The 11793-nt window shown below is 55.3% G+C and overlaps 1 protein-coding gene and 1 long non-coding RNA gene across 2 annotated transcripts in view; one reads left to right on the plus strand and one right to left on the minus strand.

Moving 5' to 3' along the window:
- The window catches only part of CDH23 (cadherin related 23), a 450353-nt gene that overhangs the window by 298279 nt on the left and 140281 nt on the right, over positions 1-11793 (minus strand). The window lies entirely within an intron of this gene.
- The window catches only part of LOC113632617 (uncharacterized), an 8467-nt gene continuing 6534 nt past the window's right edge, over positions 9861-11793 (plus strand). The window contains exons 1-2 of the long non-coding RNA XR_003437888.1: positions 9861-10064; positions 11334-11657. This is a non-coding gene — a long non-coding RNA (uncharacterized LOC113632617). The remainder of the gene's footprint in view (positions 10065-11333; positions 11658-11793) is intronic.

Raw genomic sequence — 11793 nt, forward strand, 5'->3', positions numbered from 1 at the left:
GCAGTTAGAAGGCACCCGGGAACCTGAGGTGAGCACCGAGCCGGGCTGCTGGGAATCCCTGAGCTGGAACCCCAGTAGGCACAGCTTGCAGAAGGTAGGAGGCGGCGTGCCTTCCTGAAAGGGTCTTCTCTGGCCCATCTCAGGTCCTTCCTCTCCTTTGTCTGTTCAAAGTGGGCAGGGAAGGGTGAACTGAGGTCATCCCTGCTGCCTGATCTCTTGGGAGAATACTCGGGGGCTCCTCTTAGGGTAGGGAGACCCTATCAAGTCATCCCAACAGCATGTGTGTGGTTGTGCAGGGGAATCAGAGCAGTGCCCACTCCTCTGTCAGTCCCCGGGGGTCTGTAGCTCTGGGCCTGGGAGGCTGGGGTGGGCAGGACATTCTGGACCGCCGTCAAGTCACTGGCCCGCACAGGCACTGCCCGCAGCGTCCCCGGCTGCTCAGCACATGCACGGACCAGTCACGCTGAACTTGCCAAGTGAGTGTAGGGAAGGGGCTGCGTTCTGTTCCAGGGTCTGGGCTGATTCAGGGCTGGTTAAGGGGTCCCCAGTGCAGACCCAGGAGAGCCGTGAACTGCTGGGTGGTGAGGGAGCCTCAGCCCCCTGCACCCACGACTTTGGAGGTGAGAAGCCAGGGGGAAGCTCAGCCCATCTGATCACTTAACATCCAAGAGGGTGGGATGGGTGCTCCACAGCGCTAAGGACCAGAAAGTCCTGGTCTGCTTTGGGGGAGGGAGGGGCCCCCTTCCCAGAACCCCAGGGGTTCCAGTTAAAAGAGAGGCCCTGACTCCCCAGCCAGGACCAGGCAGCAGACAAAGGGCTGAAGCCAACCTGCTCCCTGCCAGCCACGCCCCCAGCAAGCACAGCCCTGCTTTTCTGCTGCTTAACAGGATGAAGGGAAACACAGGCAGCCTGTCCCCGAGGAGACAGAAGAGGGAAGAGGGGTGGGGGGCGAGCTGCAGAGGGAGAAAGAGAGAAAGAAACAGAGAGACAGGGAGACGGAGGGACAGAGACCAAAGAGTCAGAGCAAGGGATAAAAGCGGAAAAGAGACAGAAAGAGAGAGAGAGAGAGACCAAGAGAGACACGGGGACGGGGAGAGAGAGGAGAAAGGAGAGGGGAAAGAAGGGAAGGAGAGAGCTGGCTTAGCAGAGGGGCCTTGAATACGCAAGTTCTTGAGGGAGAGAGGCTGGGTTTATAGTGCAGCCCTCAGGAGACCGCAGGAACAAATTGGGTTTTGAAATGACAGATAAAAGGAGCTGTTATATCTCCAGCCTTGCATCATTTAGTTCATCAGGCTTGACATAGGTCTAACAAACAAAGCCACCAGCAGGGAACGAAAGACATCGGAGAAAGAGAAAGGCAAAGGAAGGGAGAGAGCCGGGGAGAGCGGCCCTCCCCTGGCTCTGAGCTCTGAGCCGGGGTTTCTGAAATTTATTCTGAGGAGTTGATGCCCTGCCCGAAGGAGCCGGGAGCCGTGAAGCGCCTGGCTGCAGGTGGGAGAGGCACGAGGGGAGTCGGTCCCAGCCTGGGGAGCACCACCCGTCAAGGTGCTCACTCTGGGTTCCTGGCTGGGGTGCCCATGGGAGGGGACCAGGGGGTGTGGGGAGGATGGGTCCAGGCTGCTGCCCTCCGGAGGGAGCGGTCACCAGCTGGGAAGACAGAAACAGGGGGACACGGGGTGAGGAGAGCCTCCCCACCGCTCTTCTGGGGCTCATGTCTGGACTTGGTGGTGGGGGGTACCGGAAACTGTCTAGGTGCCCAGGAGACAGGCAGAAACAGTCTCCTAGGGTGGAAATCAAGTGAGGACAGCGGTGACAGAGCCCGGGGCTCTCGCTCTCTGACTCCTACGTTGTCTCCCAATTTCTGATCCTTTCCCTTTACCATATGAACTCAGCAAATCACCGCCTCCAGCCTCAGTTTCCTCGTCTGTACTATAGAGATAAGAACTCCTGCCCGGGCAACCTCACAAGGTTTTGGCGAGGACTTACTAGAATGAGGCACCTGGTACACTTTCACAACCCAAGTGTGCTCGTTTGAAGAGAGAAAATACAAACAGTCGTGATGAATTGCTAACCCCTGGGAGTTTATCACGTGCCACATCCCCCGAGAAGGCAGTTCTCGTAGCCGCCTGTCATTTGCCCGGATATATTCACCTCAGCATCAGACGGTCCTGATGCACTTGCCTCTCTCCTGTTTTGCTAAATCAGATGAATCTGAGGAACAGGAAAAAACTATGTTGGACATGACGGCAGATCAGGAAGAGAAATGGTTTTGGTGCAGGGGAGGCAATGGCTCTGCCAATCATGTGCCCAAGAACAAGCGTCTTCTCTTTTCTGGAGCTCAGTTTCCCCAAATGTCAAGTGAGGGGTAGGCCAGATAGGCCCCAGAATTCTGGGAGGCGTCAGGACAACTAGGCATCAGACCGACATGTTCCCTCATTGCCATGCTCCGTGGGGGACCTGGTGGCAGGTTACTGATATATGCTGAGGCTGTGGGAAGCTCCTGGCTTCGGGGTAACCCTTAGTGTGTTTGAAAATTCACTCACTACCTTCTCAGCTGCTCCTCCCTGAGCAGTGGGACCACTGGAGACCTTGTGGGACGGTGCTGGCAGGGGGAAGACAGGCTTGTCTCTCTCTTCCCCTGCCTGCTTTCGAATAAGTCAGCCCTGCCTGTCAGTCTCAGTTACTCCTATCTGTAAGAAGGACACAGCGATATGGACAAGGCTGGGGGCTGCTGGATTACACCCAAGAGAGCGGCAAGAGAAATGAACCAACCCACTTATTGGGCACAGATGACCCTTGAACAACATGGGTTTGGCCTGCTTGGGTCCACTTGAATGGGGATTTTTTTCACTAGTAAATACTACAAAACTATACGATCGGAGGTTGGATGAACCCACGAGCATGCGTGGATATGGAGGGCTGACTCTAAGTTATATTCAGAATTTTGACTGCGGGGAGGGCCGGCGCCCCTAATCCCTGCGTTGTTTTAGGGTCAACTGTACTTTCCAAGATGGAGGTGGGAAAATTCCAGTTCTGCTTTACACCAGCCGAGTGAATCTGAGTAGCTGATTTGTTCTCCTTGGTTTCAGTCTCTTCGTTTGTGAAATAAGGTAATAACACCGTCATCTCAAAAGAGTCAAGAGGAGGAAATGACGTTTGAAATCAATCAACACGACGCTGGCCCACGATAAGGACTCCTTATGTGGCCATGGACACCGTCAGTTTGGGGCCCTGGGATGAAACTGGATCAATGGCTGAGACCCTGGATATTTTGGAGGGGGTGGGCTGGGGGAGACTGAAAGCCAGACTGATGGGATGGGCAAGAAGCAGAGACAAGCCAGGAGAGACACACACACACAGAGGTCATCTGCTATCAGGCTCCTCGGGGTATGCAAAGGAAGAAGGGATGGGATGTGAAAATTACCTTGATAACACTCAGTTCTTAAGGAAATATAAAGAGACACTTGGAAGAGGCAAAGTTATTACTGGCTGCATTGTCCTTGGCATCACGACACTGGAGAAAAATCCTTCAGATTAATGTGCTTTTGTGAATCTCGACTTCTTTTGGGGGGAGGAAAGGGGGGTGTTGGTGACATTCTGCTAGCTAACAAAAATGCAAATGGGATGACTCCCCCTCTCCCTGCGTCCTCTATCAGGCCCCTGACAGATCCTCTGGGCTGTGTTTATTATTACTAACGGCTTTCTCATTATGATTTTGCTCTGAAACATAACCGATGGTTCTGGGGAAATTCCATTATTTCCCCACCTTATTCAATTAGAGATCTGAGCTGCTTTTCTGCTTGGGGAGTCCGGGCTGACTGCTCCAAAGGGTGGCCACTTGCTTCTTGCTCCCATGCCCAGGCCCTCAGCTGTGGACCCATGGAAGCTGGGAGGCTGGGGCTGGAGGGCGGGAGCTATTGGGTGGTCCATACTGGCTCCTGCAGTGGTTCTGTCAAATACAGCTGTCAGAGGAACATGGAACCTTCAAGAGCAGCCTTGCAAATAAATATCCAAATTGTCCTGACTCTTGTCTCACTGTATAGGCCATACTGTCCTCCTTCGAGGACACCAGGGGCCTCCTGTGCTATGAGGAGTGTGGCTAAGATGCTCACCCTTTGAGTTTGATGGTCTCCCCACTCCCCAATCACACCACTGATCTCTGATGTGATGGGTCCCTTCCACCACCTCAGACACAGGGGCTCCCAGCCTCTTTGCCTCATGGTGACATTCTCTCCTGGAGACCTTTCCTCCTGTCACATCACTTGCCCCAGCTGACCCCACTGACCCCTTTCGGGTCTGGATGGAACAGAAGGGGTACAGATTGATTATGAGTGATGGATTTCCATGACCCGCTGTCTGCAACTCTGCCCCGTCCACAAGTGAGTCTCCAGTCCCACCGCAGACTCAAGCTCCAAATCCACAGCCTTGCCCGCTCGTTTCCTGTTTCACGACAGTCCTCCTCCCGCTCTCACAGAGGCATGCCATCACTCCAAAACCTTTAGAGGCTCACTATTTCCACTGCATGGAAAGCAAATGCTCTCCACGCCTTTCAAAGCCCTTGGGGTCTGTTCCTTCCCATCTGTTCCAGCCCACCCCTTCCTCTTCCCTTAATGTCTTCTGTGATTCAATCCCGCCAGCCCCATCCTCACCAGCCCCAATTACACCACGCTCTCCCCACCTCTGCTCCCCCGCCCTCTTCCTGGAATGTGCCCCCTTCGTCACTCCATGTCCAAGGGGCCTTAAGTCCTCCTTCCACAGAAGCCCTTCTGTCCCCACAGGCCCTCAAAGGTCTCCCCACTCTGTCTCCCCATCGGCACCCACAGCCCGCACCCCACACAGTAACCCTTCCGCCCAGTCTCCCTGTCCCCATGAACTCCTTTTGTTTTAGGTTCTCCATCCTGTGATGGGAATGTGGGCTGCCTGAGGGCAGGGGCCACACCAAGGCCGAAGGGACCTGCCCTCCTGCTTGCCCTCTGACACCCAGCCGGGGTGCAGCCCAGGGCAGCTAATCCCTCGACGCGCAGACTCAGAACTTCAGCCAAGAGAACGCGGCCTTTCCTCGGCAGTTTCCCTGACCGTCTTGGGTTGACAATGTCCGTGTCAATTTCAGGCACTTTCCTTGGTGTCCAAACTCATGCCACATGCAGAGACCTGCCTGGTCGGCACTTCTGGATGATAGCAAAGTGGAGATGTGATGTCACTTGCCTGGCATAAATCATTACATTTCCAGTGCACAAGGGTGGAAGTGGGCCCCAGCTCTGCGCCGGCCTGATTAACCAAGTCCCTGCCTCTGTGGAGGTGGTGGGTGGGTGTCACCTCAGGGCTCAGTCTCCTCCAGCTAGCCAGCCCCAGGGCAAATGCCACTGGGCATGGGGAACACTCGAAACCCTGCTACTGGGCAGACGCAGGTCAAATCCTTCCCCACCAGCTCCGCTCAGTAAAGGCCCATTATGATGGGCATCTTCCCATCAGCGAAGCTTTCTTCCTGTTCCTTAAGACCCACTGAATGGCCTCAACTTGTGGCAGTTTTCTAGGGCTATCGGGATGTGGAGCAAAGCCTTCTCTGATGCCATGAAGCCCAACACGTTTGTGAGTCAGGATCAACTTGAAAAATGAGCAGACTCTTGGCGCCTGTGGCTGTGAAGACTCCTTGCTCCCTGGAACAAGACCCAGGAGTCCGGAGGGGCCTGGGCCCCGTGGGGGGGTGGGGGTGGGGGCAGATCAGCCCTCAGCCCTCTCCCAGCAGAAAGCGATGATCTGATCAAGAATGCAAAATGGGGATGAAGGAAGACACGGGCCATAATTTACACAATGTCTTTGGGCTTAACCAGAGGTTATGAGCCCCATCCACCCCGCCCCCAGCCAGCCTGCCCTTCCTTCGGTTCCACTGCTGTCTTTCTCCTGCTCCATAAACCACCATCTCCAAGCCATAAATAGTGCAACGAGCAGCCTGGATGGAAAGACTGGGCATGGAGCGGGCGGGCAGCCATGCTTCCCTGAAGAGCCTCAGAGGACGCAGGCCGGCAGCAGAGTGAGTCTAGCTCCGAGGGGCCGTCTCCTGGCCGCCCGCGCAGGGAGCGGACGATGGGGGCTCTTCAGGCTCCAGGCCAGGAATTACTGGCTTTCTCGGATGAAAGGACCTCTTCCCTCTGCCAGTCCAAGCTGGCGGGGAGCCTCCAGGATCCTGGAGTTTAGAGCAAAAGGAATCCTATAGATCCCCAAGCCTCACTCCTTGGTCCCAAGCCAAGTAGCCCATAGCAGTGTCTAGACCTGCCCTACCCCTGGCGTCCAGTATAGGTAGCGATCACCACCCTCAGAACAGAGCCAATGGACCTGGAAGCAGGGCAGGGGAAAGACCCTTAAAAGACCACCGAGTCTAACGTTTCAGGTAACCTGGTCTGACCATCCTATGAGTTTAACTGTTGGCTCTGATGTGCATGGCGGTGGTGGCAACATTTTGGGGGCAATGGAGATGGGCATGCTTGTCAGGCTGGCGAGATTCTTCTGAACGCTAGGAATAGGAGACAATTCAAGAAAGCCCCCAGCTCAGAGAGGTTTAAATAAACTTATTTCTATATCAGCAACACAAGACTGAATTGGGGTAGAGCAGCTGGTGAGTGGGACTGGGGGATCCCAGGACAATGGGGAGTTGTGCTAGGCAGACTGATGGTAATTTAGTGGTTGGTAGGGGCAGTCAGCCCTTCCAGATGCGGAAAAAATGTAAAAAATCAGGACAGATGTCCTTAGGTTGAGTTGAGAGGGCCTGTTCCATGGGCTGGTTTATGAGCCAGCGTGACCCAGATTCAGCCTGAGATGATGGACACTCGCCCCCAAATCTTACAGATCTGGGTGGGGGGGGCTGGAGATGTGCCGGCCACTTGGAAGGAACCAGTGGGATGCGGGGACAATCACATATCCAGGTGGGGATGAGATTGGGCACCTCGGAGTGAAGGGACGCATCAGTGCCTGGAGGGACGGCCTGACACACTTAGGAAAGGCATCGGAAAACATTGGGCTGTTTATCATAAAATCGGTAAAGAAAATAGAATGGTTAAAATCCAGAGCCTGGCCAGGAATAGGGGTGGGGGACGGTGGGAGCCTCAAAGGAGATGCTTTCTGAAACCTCAGGAAAAAATAATGCAGGGAAATGAGAAGTGGGACAAGATGCCTTTTCTAGAACAGGGAGTTACAGATTTAGACAGTCTGTGGTGGTAATTAGGGGGCAGAGAATATTTGCACACCTCACTCTGCCGCCACCATCCATCCTTTCTGCAGTCGCCAGAGACCCTTTCCAAAAGCTCAGCCATGACTGCATCCTTCCCTGGCCCCAAAGCCCTCTACCCCTCTCCACTGCCTAAGAGGAAAAAATCCAAACTACTGACTGGGGTATCTGGGGTCCTTTATATCGAGGGTCTAATCAACCTAAGTTTTTACCTTATGTCCACGGGCCTGTTCCAGGACTTCTTCTTACTGCTTCCCAAGCATAACTGGCCCTTTGCCGATTCCACACCTTTCCTCGTGCTGACACCCGCTTCCCCTGCCTGGGCTGCCCTTCCCTCCTTCTCAGCCCATTCAGCAGGGGCAAAGGCTGCCTCCCCCACCAAGCGCCATTCAACCTCCACCTCCAGCAGCTGTTTGCATGTGTCCCGTCCAGCCAACCTCAGCTCACAGTTATGTGGGTTTCTGTGTGTCTCCCTCGCTAGAAGTTCCCAGATCCAGGGCTGTGGGGCGTTTGTGTGTCTTCCATCTCCTAGGAGCCAATAAGTATCTGTTGAATTTATTACACATAAAATGGAAGGCTCAATACAGCATGGCAGGGCTAACCCTGTGAGGTGGGCAGGGAGGTAGTCACATCCTTATTGTGCCAGTGAGGAAGCCGAAGTTCAATAGGAAACGACACTCCAGGTCTCCTGACCAGTGGCAGAGACAGGGCTAGAATGAGGGGGGCTTGCGTTTCTGGAGCCTGTCATGCTGCGTCTCGGCCCACTCATTCATCTGCACACGCCCCGAGTGCCGTCTGAGTCAGGCAGTACCAGAGACCCATGCTCCACTGGGAGGTGGAGCCCAGCCAGGAGATGCCGGGACAGCAGGGGGCTGCCATGCCCCACGGCGCTAGCTCTAGTGCTGGGCGCACACTGACAACTAAAAACAGTTGCCAGGGGTCAAGCTGAATACTGTTCATCTGAAAGCTCCAGGGCTTAGCGTCAGGCAAGCTCAAGGGTGGGGATCCGAAAGGCCAGGCTGTCTGAGCCTCAGTCTAGCTCAGAGTCATCCAGGTGGCCTTCAGGGAGGGCCCCCTGGGGGGTGGAAGGAGGTGCTGGCTGTGGTCCCAGCCTCCAGGTTCAGAAGGCTAAGGGTTAACCTGCCTCCTAGAGTTCCACTTCCTCCACCAGCCCTGTCCCAACACTCAGTTGCCCTGAAGAAGGACCTGCCATTACCCTGATTGGCCTCTCCAAGGCCCAGCTGCTCTTGTGTGTGCTTTCTCCCCCAGCTACAGCCGGGAGGCTGGCAGAGCAGCCTCAGTGAGAGGCAGATGGGGTCGTAATGAACTGAAGACGGGTGACAGCTACAGAGGGACTAGTTCATCAATTAGAGCCTTCCTGCCTGAGGACTTCTGGGGAGGGCTGGGGTGGGGGAGGGAGGGGGCCAACTGGCTTCCCTCCAGGAGGTCCTGATGCCTCAAGCTACCCAGCCCCCCGGAGAGGTCTCAACCCCAGCTCCCAAGCAGCTGTTTCTGCCTTTTGCTGTGGATATCAGGGGCCTCGGAGGGACTCTCCCTTTTCGGGAGGGCTGACGAGCAGTTTCCCTGAGGACTAAATGTCTTCTGAACAAGAGGGAAAAATATTCAGTCCAGTCCCAAACTCTTCAACTTCTTATAAAACTCAGCTTGGGAGCAGAATGTAAAAATTAATACTGCTATTCCCATCTTTGGTTCTGACCTGAACACTCAGAGGAACATCTTGGTCCGAAGGGGCCAGTGCTGAGGGACCACACTAACGCTGAAGCGGACCAAGTATGGGAGCTTACAAATGTCGGCACTTCCGGCCTGCACAGGAACTGCCAAGTGTGGGTGTTGTCTATGGCTAGAAGGGTCAGGGCACTGATGGCCTTTGGAGGCTCCCTGGTCCTCAGGTCCCTAACCCAGCTCAAAGTGGCTTGCCCCTAGGGACGGGAGGGGTGATCCACGCCCACATTCCCAAGGACAGGGCCCTGAGCTATTTCCTATGGAGCAGGGCTGAGGAGCTGCGAGCAGTCACCTCTGGCGAGGTGAGTGTGGTCACCATTTGTGCAGGCGAAGACTGTAGGTGACTAGCTCAGATGAATTTCAACTTCATATATTTCAAAACAAGGGGCCAATGGGCATCTTCGAATGGAAGAAACAGAGTAATTCTGGAAGTATGTGAGTGCCAATGGAGTCTGGGAACCCCCAACCAAGGGGGTTCAGAATCCTGAATGGGTTCACCGGACTTATTACCTCCAGGGGTTTGGGAGTACTATTTGCCCCAGCCCAAAGCTAGAGGAGATGAAGCCCTGGGGTCCACAGCTGGGGGAGTCCTGGGAAGAAGGGATTACTCTGAGGCCCCCCTTGTTCCTTACAAGTCCTTACATGCTGGTGCTAATGGGGCCGAGGTGGTGGGTTCAACCCCATGGCAGCCTCCCATGGCTACACTATCACAGACTCACCCTAATCCCAGCCAGCCAACCTGGATAGATGCAGCGCAAGTGGCAGGCCAGCATATTCCAGCTCAACATAGGAAGAATCTTCTAATAATTTAGGCATGCCTGAACCTGTCCTGGATGACCCCAAGGAGCTGGGAGCTCCATGTCACAGGAGAGTGTCCAAATAGAGGTACTCTATTTGTCGTGCCTGTTGTGGTGTCTGCTAGCAAGCTGTGTGACCTTGGGTAGTCACTTAACACCTCTGGGCCTCTGCTTCCTCATCTGCATAATGGGGAGAGTGAACACACCTTTCTCCAAAGTGGTCTAAGAATGCAACGATGCCTAGAAAGTGCTGAACACAGTTTCTGGCGCACAGGACGTGTTTGATAAGCATTAGCTGTCCGGTAAGCATTAACTGTGTATTTTACTCTATTTATTGGTGGGACGGAGAGGTGGAAAAAATAAGCATTCAGACTCTTTCCTCTTGTGATGGTCACAGGGGCTGTGGACGCAAAGTCGGGGGCGGGGGGTGTGAGATGACAGGCTGTCAGGAAGGTAGGCGCTTGGGAAAGAGGGAGAAAGAGAAGAGGTGACCCAACTGCAAGAACACCAGGGACCCTGCGTTGCACACCTGCCCGCTGATACCACGCCAAGCAGGCAGGAAGAATGACGAGGCCATCCAATGCAGTCCTTGGCTCCGCGGCGCTGAGGCATGAGGGGAGTGAGGTCTGAAGCAGAAAGGGGGAGGGGGCTTCAGGCCCAGGGGGCACGGCAGCCTGCTGCAGAGGCCTGTGCTGTGGCTGTGGCTCCACTCCACCCCGGCTGCGGGCATCAGCAGGGTAAGAGGAAAGCCTGAACTCAGCTGGGAGCTAGCAGGGCGGAGCCGGGAAGGGCTGGGCCTGTCTGCCCTCCCCGGGCCTGGCACACAGGAGGGCTCGTTAGATGCCAGTGGCGTCCTGTGCAGGGAAAGCCTGGCTGAGAGAGATAAGCTGCAGGGCCCCAGCACAAGCCCCGGCTCCTTGGCGCTGCCAGAGCTCATATTTATGGGACCTGTTCCGCTCAGCCTTCATGGCAATTAATAACGGGCCAGGCAGAGAGACCGCGTTTGGGGTGTGTGTGTGTGTGTGTGTGTGTGTGTGCTGGGGTGGGGTGTGTAGGCCGGGTTTGGTGGGGGGACTGAGTATCTTTCCTCAGGGATAAGCCCTCTCTTCAGCAGATCTGGTCCCTCTCCCCGCTGGGGAGAGAGGGGCTGTCCTAGCCTAACCCTTCCAGCTGAACTCTGTGGGCAGGGAAGGGGGCAAGAGGCAGGAAAGGGCCTGTTTCCTAGGCTTCTGGGGCTCAGCAAGCCCCAAGCCCACTCTCTGCACCCAGGTGGGGCTGGAGTGACTGAAGGGAGAATCTGGGTCTTGACATATAAGCATGATACACTCTAGTTCCCTTCTCCCCGGACTTCCATACTCTGCAGGAGAAGCTGTGACATTGGGCAGTGTGAGGGAGGAGGAACAAGGGGATGCAGAAGCAGGCACAGAGTGACAGCCTGGAGTTTGGGGGCAAGGCTGTTTGATGCCTGTGTGCAAAATTAGAAAAAGATGGCCCTTCAGAGTGGACCTGCCCTGCGAGAACACAGCCTGTACTGGCCTCCCGTACCAAGGAAAACGGGCTTCCTTCCCCAGGCAACGCCAGCAGCTCCAGGTACGCGGCTTCATGAGCAGCCCTGGGCTGCCTTTACCAGCGCTGTCCGGCTTGCTCAGTGCACCGCCTGCACAACCACAGAGGGCAGCCCTGCAGCCCCCCCCGGGAGTCTCCTTACATCTGAACCCTACATTGAGAATCTGGGTCACTCTTGCTTGGCCCTGGCTGCTTCCTAGAACTTTCCTCCTCAAAGTGAGGTCGGGGACCAGCAGCATTGGCATCCCATGGGAGCTCGGTGGAAACACAACCTCAGGCCCCATCCCAGACCTCCTGAATCAGGATCTGCATTTCAACAAGATCCTCAGGTGATTCAACTGTGCAGTAAAATGGCTTAGAAAACACTGGGGTTGTCCAAACACTGGCAGAGATGGTGGGGGAGAGAGAGGGGGCGGGGAAGAGAGAGAGAGAGAGAGAGAGAGAGAGAGAGAGAGAGAGAGAGAG

Source organism: Aethalodelphis obliquidens, unplaced genomic scaffold, assembly GCF_003676395.1.
Source record: "Aethalodelphis obliquidens isolate GAN/ISIS:26980383/991018 unplaced genomic scaffold, ASM367639v1 scaffold37, whole genome shotgun sequence".
Taxonomy (NCBI): domain Eukaryota; kingdom Metazoa; phylum Chordata; class Mammalia; order Artiodactyla; family Delphinidae; genus Aethalodelphis; species Aethalodelphis obliquidens.